Source organism: Mya arenaria, chromosome 7 (genome assembly GCF_026914265.1).
Source record: "Mya arenaria isolate MELC-2E11 chromosome 7, ASM2691426v1".
Lineage (NCBI taxonomy): Eukaryota > Metazoa > Mollusca > Bivalvia > Myida > Myidae > Mya > Mya arenaria.
In genome coordinates this window covers 55,358,858-55,366,268 of record NC_069128.1, presented here as the reverse complement: position 1 = coordinate 55,366,268, position 7,411 = coordinate 55,358,858, and positions in this window count along the sequence as shown.

Sequence of the window (7,411 nt, the reverse complement as noted above, 5' to 3'; positions counted from 1 at the left end):
AAAATAAGAAATGGACACAGAGATATAGTTTCTTCAAGATCTAAGATTAAAGATTGATTTGTAGAACATCCAGAAGGCCACGGTCCATGTGGACAAATACATTTACATTACAGTGATCTAAGTTGAGTCAATTAATGCATATATAAATAGTATTAAATACAGTCGTTGGCTCGAACTCCTAGGGATCGGCGAAAATACATCGAGCCTCGGACAATTCGAGCCAAGCGGGAATGCTTACATTCAGTATAATGAAATCGGTCCTTTACAACAAGTTCGAGCCAAGGATGAATTCGAGCCAAGCGAGTTCGAGCCAACAGGGTTCGACTGTCTAACAAAAATAAACAATTGACAAAAAAAAGCCTTAAAATCAAATAAGTATAATATACAACAACCACGTGAGTTAAGTAAATCAAAATATTTGATACTGTTAACGATTAATTAAATTTGTACATAAGTTTAATCAGAATGGTAATCAATTTATGACGTGCGCCTGAAATAATTGTATCTGTGCTTAAAGTTCCAGGTTTACTTTGTGTTGTCTGCCACCAATTCCGGACAAAGACACACCGTGCCCTCCGTCTAATCCTGTCAAAGTCTTTGTTTGGGTTAAAATCATTACATGTTTTGTTTAAATCAGCGACTTGCGGCCCCTTTGACAGCTCAATAACGATCACGATGATTGGGGCGCTTTACTGGACAGATCAAGCGCAATGTTAATGGTCATGCAAGCGGTCAGGGTGACCCAACCTGAAATTCAAAAGGGCATAACGATCTGCGGTTTCGAGAGGCTGCAGCGCCCACTCGCGGCGCTATCAGTCCGCTCACGTGCATATGAACTCCTTGAAACCACAGGAGCACGACTCACTGTGTGCTGATGTGGATGTTTTAACGATATCATGGTCGCTAGTCATGAAACATATTTGTTTGACTTTAAGCAATTACCGCTAACATGATTTAGTTTTCTGTCTAAGATTATACATTTAAGCAGGGGTTTTTTTACATTATTTATCTAAATCTTTAGATTATATTATGTTATATATATATATATATATATATATATATATATATATATATATATATATATATATATATATATATATATATATATATATATAACCTGTAATACTATAGAATATTTATGATTAAGAAAGTGTAAATACATTTAAACTGACTTAGATTATAGGCGGGAAACTAACTAATGATGTAATGGCAATTTAGTGTTTGAAACTGCAATTCTAAGAAACAATTTTATGGTAAATTTAGCTACATACGTTGCCCTCCAGTTACTGAGAACAATAAAACAGTCATATAAGTTTACATGTTGTTAATAAAAAGCGGTTCTTTTGAGTGTGAGGTGCACAATAAGGTTGATGCAAAACAAATCACTTTTATTTTATTTTGATGGATTATCAAGTTTAACTCCTATAACTTAAATGATTAAAACACAAACGATGCGATTAAGGTACAGGTAATAACTTATTAATCTTTATAAATGTTCTTTATTTTTTGTCATTAATACGTAATTGGTACGTGGCCACAAATTCCCCTGTTGAAAGAACGCCAAAAATAGCTTTAATATTTTGTTTATCTGTAGGCTATTAAAATCATATATTTTTTATCATTAAAGATTCCTTTTTGCATCATCCTATAGTGTGCGCCTTTTAACCCACTGTGCCATGCCCCTGTGGTATTTCAGACTTTGGATATAGCTTCTGTTGCTCAATGCGCGCATGTTAACTTTTATTGCTGACCGAAAAAAATCCCCTCTTCTTTGTTGACTGCAAAAGCGCTAAAAGCCCCCATTGAACATAAAACCGGCCATAAAAATATATTAATGAGTTATTAATCTTGGTGATATTTTACCAAAAGTTTTCGAGATGGCGCGCATTTTAGCCACACAGCGAAACGTTGAATTTTGACTAAATGAATGCATATCAGATATAAAAATGCGATATTTACAAGCGGTCCAGCTGTATATGATCAAATATAAGCGGTCAACTGGAAAATAAATTAAAACTGACCGTTTGAAAGCTAAACACCCGCTGTTCATACATTTTGCGCAAAATGGGTCATGCTTATTATCTACGGGCCAAACTTGAATTTTTTCGACATTCATGTGTTTGAGATTTTTTCGGGGATTAGATCCCGTTTCATCTTCAAAGCGGTGCTCATGAAAGGTTCTTTAACATGTCATGTACTTCTAAACCGCAAATACACTAGTTCCCTGAAAGATCTTTAAAATCTTTAAATCTGTAAAATCGATAAACAATAATATTAAAAATTGATGCAAGGTGACCCTATGTTATTTCGTTATCATTTGAAAGGATATTTCTTGCTGTTTACGAATACGAAAAACACATGATATAAACTACAGTACTGTAACATAAAGTTATCATAGGTTGAATTTTCCTCTTTCCCCCCAAACTAACCCGGACGTGAAAATAATTTACCATAGTAGTTTAAAATGTTGTTCCAGGCCAAAAAGTATTTTTTTATTATTGTTTACATATAATTTTGTTCTGCACATACAACCGATTTAAATGATAATTGACCAATATTGGGTCACCAGCATCTAAAAATTACATATCTATGTTTCGGACCCCTTTAACCCTTACACATCAAATGCCAGTTTTAAAATCGTCTGCCTTAAATGATGTCGCAAGTTCATGTACAAAGCAGAACTGTAAGTACGTTTGAACTAACAGATATACATTAAAGATGCACTCTTGCTCCCAAATAAGATTTACCACAATTAATTTTATTGTTTAATATTCCAAAAAGGATGAATAAATGTCGAAAACAATGGTTCTTTTGAATGATTCCAAGTTTAATTTGAAAGAAAGGAGCATAAAACACGGTATTTCTATCGTACGGGACTATAGAAGACCACCATAAATATTTTAGCATTCACCAATCATTTAATATTTTTGCACTTTCTGCTATTCAATACAGGGTTACAATCTTGTTATCATTAATATATATTTTCTTTAAATGCATTATTTCGTAAGTAGTTAAAGGTTTATCAGTCAAAATGTATTTTTTACATGTGTATGTATTAATTTTGAATAAGAGTGTCACTTTAAGTGACTGTACGTTTGCTTGAAATGCATCCGTGCCAAGAGGTACTATATTACACCATTTCTTTAAGGTAAACACCATAATTTTCTTCTTCTAAAACGTCAAGGTCATTTAAAACTTGGTCGTCTGCCTAAAATGGCGCTTAAATTACAGACCCGCATACTGGTCATTGTCGTCTGTTCTTTATTTTCGATCATCCTTCTGTAGCGGCCTTTGACCTCTTCTGCGCAGTAGCAGTCCTTAAAGTTTACCACAGTTGTGATTAAACCAAGCTTCACATGTTTAGAAGTTTGAAGGCAGACGACATCCATTTGTCGGCTGAAAAATCTGCTGACTGGTGCAGAACGATTTTCTCTGGCGGGAAAAACGCACATGTGACATAGCTTAATTTTTGGTCATTTTTTTCGAGCACTTTATTTAACATTTAATTTAAATGCTTTATTTCATTACAATACATGTTTATTCTGCGAATTCGAAATCAATGGACATGGAATCACTAGATCTACAGACTATTGTACAAATTTACAATATGAAATCGTTATAATAATTATTGTTGATCGGAGTGCCGCGAAACTCGCTAGATTTTGACAAGATTGAGACTTGACTGACCCAGAAAATATGCCAGAGAAACAGAATGCAGCATGGTCATCTATCTTTCAGCAAGACTATTTCTCATTCAAGCCCTTATCTTTACGTCCCAATTACACGAGCACCACAGGCGCCCAGGGGCGTGATTTTATACCGTCTCAATGGTCGTTTTAATTAGTTAAATTAGAGAAAATGTGCTCTTTCCATTTTTTCAGCAGCCATATTGTATAATACTTGCTTCGATGACCCGTAAAGAATGACCATCACATCGGTTACGCAGAAGGCTCGCTTGTTTGCTCTAGAAATGTCACGTCCAAGGACACAACTTGGGCCACTGGCTGCTGTCAAGAAATGGCCTATTTAAAGTGATACTCTTATTCAAAATCAATACTTACAAAATCATGCTTAACAAACAGAATTTTTGACTGATTAACCTTTTACTTCTTACTAAATAATACATTTGTGGTAAATATTAATTACTGATACCAAGATTTACTGTGGTCTACTACAGTCTCATAAGGTAGAAATACCGTGTTTTATGCACATTTCTTTCAAATTAAACTCGGTGGCCTTCATAAGAACTAAAGTTTTCGACATTTATTTATCCTTTGGAATATTAATACGAATGTATTAATTGTGGTAAATCTTATGTAGGAGTAAGAGTGCATATTTAACGGTTAAGTAAGTTGTTGACCTTGCAATGGTATTACACTGAAACTTATCGAGTATGATTAGATTGGGTATAAAGAAAGCAAAGTATCAACGCGTATTGATGCGTACCTGCAATGCACACCGATTCGACAAATTACACGAGAAAGTAAGATGTAGTCCGCGATATAAGGTTATTATGAAGTTTTAATGAAAAGAGTGGGTGGAAATATAAGTCAAGCAACCTTTTTTTCTGTTTAATAAACATGTTTTGTTCATGTATTCAGATTTTGGTTATGCCATTGTATTCTCCGATTGGTGCAGCTAGAGGAGGGGGTAGTAAGGAAGTTGAGGCCACACCAACTTCTTTCTTCGCTTTAACGAATTTTGGCTTGAAAGAAAGTGGAGCGAGCGTGCGATGTAAAAAATACAAGAACGGGATCGGGCGAAGAACACATTGTTTGTTATATTCGGAATAATACTCCTGAATACTTTATTTTCCTTTTTAAGTGTAATGTTGAACAAACGCCCAACAGAGTTTCTGTTTTATATATAGTCGAAACCCGTTGCCTCGAACTCGCTTGGTTCGAATTACTAGTTGCCTCGACCTGGACGTAAAGGACAGATTTCCTTTAAGATCAGAAAATCATTCGCGCTTGGCTCGAATTTTATGAGGGAGTTCGAGCCAACGGGGTTCCGCTGTAACTGTTTCAGACTTACAGGGGTTGTCAGAGACACAGGATAACATGTTTTTGCTTCTTTGATGTTGAATTTAAAATGTGTTTTTGTCAATTTTAGAACTGTTAGCATGACAAATAAGATCGGTCGCTTTAAATATTGCTGTGCTAAATAATGAATTTGGTGTGGCCTAAAAGATCATTAAAATAGTAAACGTTCATAAAATCATTGTTGAGAATGAAGGTTAATTCGTCAAAGACTCTTTGAAGTTCCGGCTCTATTGCTAACTATGCAGCCAATTAATCGCAATACAAACATTTCCAAAATTCTTGACGCTTTCTTGAACCGTAAAATAAGCGCCGTTACGAGGATCAGAGGGTGGGGGATGGGGAATATTTTTAATTGCTAAAGCAGAGGTTTGCGCTAGATATGAGATAGAGCATCTCGCACTGTCAACAGTTAATCAGAACACCTCGGCCATTATCCAAAAGATATGACCTCAGAAAAATACGTTAAATTAAGAAAAGGCTATCATGGCGGAGCCCTTCTGGAAAAGGGAAATATTCATTATTTAAGGGAGGAGAGTATCAAGCTGTTTTTCTATTTATTTGAATCTTATAAGCGAAATAAATACACGAATTCATTGTCTTTTTAAATTTTATTTCAGAACATTGTTTATCGAATGACGAATCTACATTGCGAAATGATAATCGAGTTAATCGCCGGCGGCCTCATCACCTTTTCGAATATCATGGGGCCTATTTACGAGGTCTATCCCGAAGCTTGCCGGAAATGGCCGAGTTGTTCCGATTTTGTCAATAGTATGTCAAACTCTCCAACTGCGCTCATATCTACTGACATCCAGAATGTTCTTGATTAAACTATATTCATGTCAGATGTAAGTTTAGTTTATAAGCATTGTTTAGTTTCTCGGACATTCTCGCACACTAGGAAAATCACGTGTGTATTCTTCAGGTTTCTTGCTTATGAGGTTCAATTTGATTCAATTCAATTAAATGCATACCGTTAGGTTCAACCTTAAGTTTATGTCTATGTATATATAAAACCCTTTTTGTATTTTTTTTTAAATCTTAGCTTCCTTTCCTTCCCTAAATTGTTGGTCGTTTTGGCCAAACATACCTGGTGGCCTTAGCTGACTAATATGGCTTTTATTTTCGGAATGTGGTCCAGTTATATGATCGTTCTATTAGGTGCAGTAGGTGCGTCTCAAATCTATTTTAATGTACAACAATGTCGAGTTATTTCAGTTGTAATTAATGGATGGCAGTATCTTTGGGACATTCATCGGCTAAAACTATTCCTTTTACAAACAGGAAATATCGATGGAACCCTGTCTAAACAACAGAAGCGACATGTACATGATATTAAGCCATGGCGGAAAATAACTGGACAGATGGTCAGTTAGAATTGGTCACAGTGTTCTTCCTGTGATCTTTAACTCCAGCGAATGAACCATGTCTAATAAATTACGACCGTCTATAACTAAGCTAATGACTACTTTTGCGAAAATGACGTCCAACAACACATTTTGACAACTCTATTCTAATCCGAAATTAGTTCAATTATTTCTAAACCTTTTCCAGCTAAATGCAGTCAATTTGTTTAGAGTCAAAGCTATTAACAGATGGTTGCTTCAGTATTAGGTACAAAAAAGTAAATTTTGGCAGCTAGTTTTGTGGTCACTGCCCAATAGAGTTTTATCGTCAACTGGTGCATCTTCTTTGTTAGATTTCACGAAGGCATTTGACTAAGTTGAAAGGAAATTACACGGTTCGTGTAAATAATAACACCCTAGTAACACCTGCAGGATCTGGACTCGGGATGTTTAAATGATTCATTCGTAATCCTAAGGTCATTTTATTTAAATTTTATTTCAGGTCAATTACGTAATGTTAGCTTTATAAAGAGCGATGAACTAAGACATTCTGGCTCTCACGTTTAGATCGGGTACATACTCAAATGTTAACTTTCTTAGTGTTCAGCGCGAAATACCTCTTCACAAATCAATGTGTAAGCGCGATCATAATACAAATTAATGAGTACATGGAAATTTGGCTGTTGTAGATTGTTTATTGAACTTTTGTTTGTCAGACCTCTTCTAAATGCTTAAAGTGACACTCGTGTTTTAATAGCTAAATACGCACAAATATCAAATGACTGGTGAATGCTCAAAGATTTACCCAGTCATCGTCTCATTGTCTTCTAATTTAACACGGTATCTTTTATAAGAACCATGGTTTTCGAAAGTTATTCATCCTTTTCGGTAAATTAAAACAATTAGTCATATTAATTGTGGTATTACTAATTTGGGACTTAGATTGCATCTTTGTGAATCTTCCGTCTATCCAATTGGCGGAGGCATACCCTGTGCACTGAACACTTTTGGCACTTAGGTCAC